Source organism: Berghia stephanieae, unplaced genomic scaffold (assembly GCF_034508935.2).
Source record: "Berghia stephanieae isolate SIO BIC M18660-M18661 unplaced genomic scaffold, UCSD_Bste_1.3 scaffold2855, whole genome shotgun sequence".
In the NCBI taxonomy this organism is placed as follows: domain Eukaryota; kingdom Metazoa; phylum Mollusca; class Gastropoda; order Nudibranchia; family Aeolidiidae; genus Berghia; species Berghia stephanieae.
Genome location: NW_027624017.1, coordinates 1 through 2,021, shown reverse-complemented (window position 1 = coordinate 2,021; position 2,021 = coordinate 1). Strand labels below are relative to the sequence as shown.

General features: G+C 59.7%; 1 pseudogene; it reads right to left on the bottom strand.

The window, feature by feature from the left end:
* Positions 1–279: 279 nt before the first annotated feature.
* On the bottom strand, positions 280–2,021 carry LOC144961526 (large subunit ribosomal RNA; annotated as a pseudogene; the record flags this gene model as incomplete).

Here is a 2,021-nt window from a genome sequence, read left to right as displayed (position 1 = left end):
GTGCCTCTGGACGGATTAGTGCCTCTGGACGGATTAGTGCCTCTGGACAGGTGGAGAGAAAAAAAAATTCTCCAAGTTCTAGGAGATAGAACTTTGAAGAAGTAAAGTAAAGTAAAGTAAATGTATTTATACGTGTTATGACACTCTCGCACCCGCCGCCGCCGCGCGCCGCACCGCCAGCATGCCGAGCCGAGCAGAGCAAGGACTCGAAGGCTGGCCGATCGGGCCGGGCCGTGCCGTGCCGGGTGGAAAGGTGGCCGAGACAAACCCTGCTGGAGGGAAAATCTCAGCGTCCGGGGCTTAGTCTCAACGGATCGCCGTACCAGGACAGCTCTAACGCTTACAACACCCCGACGGAATACATGTGGTCCGCACGCGATTTCTTGCCCCTAACGGACGTGGATGATACCGACCCAGCCACGCGCACCACAGATCTAGCGCGCGTGACGAGCGGGCCGGTCACGGCACTAGCCGACGAACCCGAGGGTTGCCGGCTTAATGTTGCCTGCACGCTCAGGGCCCTAGCTAAGCTCACCCTTGCTCACCGGGCGGGGTTCCGACTTAGAGGCGTTCAGTCGTACTCCCACGGACGTAGCCTGGCGCCATCGGCCTGACGACCGGACGCGCGAACCAGAGGTCCGAACTCACCGTTCCTCTCGTACTGAGCAAGATTACCGTGGCAAGGGCGCTTCATCAGTAGGATAAAACTAACCTGTCTCACGACGGTCTAAACCCAGCTCACGTTCCCTGTTGGCGGGTGAACAATCCGACACTTGGCGAATTCTGCTTCGCAATGATAGGAAGAGCCGACATCGAAGGATCAATCAGCGACGTCGCTATGAACGCTTGGCCGCCACAAGCCAGTTATCCCTGTGGTAACTTTTCTGACACCTCTCGCTTGAAACTCCCAACGTCGAAAGGATCGATAGGCCACGCTTTCACGGCCAGTATTCGTACTGAAAATCCTGGTCGAGCAGGCATTTGCCCTTTTGCTCTACGCGAGGTTTCCGTCCTCGCTGAGCCCGCCTTGGGACACCTTCGCTGCGCTTTAGAAGATGTACCGCCCCAGTCAAACTCCCCGTCCGAGGCTGTCCCCGGCAGGGTCGCTGTCGCCGTCGTGACCGCGTCGGGGGGAGTCGGTGGACTCCCCGAGCCGACGCGACGGCGGCTTGACGTCTGAACCTCGTACGCCTCCTACCTGCAAGAAGGCGCCGAGTCCCCACTCCGTCGGGTAAGTGGAGGTCCCGCGGGGGTAGCGGTATTTCACTGTCGCGCCCGAAGACGCTACCGCCTATGCTACACCCCCCACGCTCCTCCACAGAGTCGGACTAGAGTCAAGCTCGACAGGGTCTTCTTTCCCCGCTGATTTCACCAAGCCCGTTCCCTTGGCTGTGATTTCGCCGGGGCGTAGATAGGGACAGTGGGAATCTCGTTAATCCGTTCGTGCGCGTCGCTAATTAGACGACGAGGCATTTGGCTACCTTAAGAGAGTCATAGTTACTCCCGCCGTTTACCCGCGCTTATGCGAATCTCTTCACTTTGACATTCTGAGCACTGGGCAGAAATCACGTCCCGTAAACACCTTTTCAGGCTGTCGAGACGCTCTGTTTTAATTAGACAGTCGGATTCCCCCTGTCCGTGACAGTTCTGAGACAGCGTGAGTCGGAGGTCGCGTCGGTTGTCCCCGCGCAGCCAACGCGCCCCGCGAAGGGGCGTCAGCCGAGCGAGGCCGCTCGGCCCGGGGCCCCCACGGGTTTCCGCGCACGTCTCTCCCCCTCGGAGTGTCCCCTCAGGGTGCGTGCGGTTCTGCCCGCTTCCTCCCCTAGCCCGACCGTCCCGGCCCTCAGAGCCAATCCTTCTCCCGAAGTTACGGATCCATTTTGCCGACTTCCCTTACCTACATTACTCCGTGGACCAGAGGCTGCTAACCTAGGAGACCTGCTGCGGACATGAGTACGGCCGGGCAGCGAGATTGACGTGCCCTCGACGGGGTTTTCACGGACCGCCGTGAGCGCTCCGGA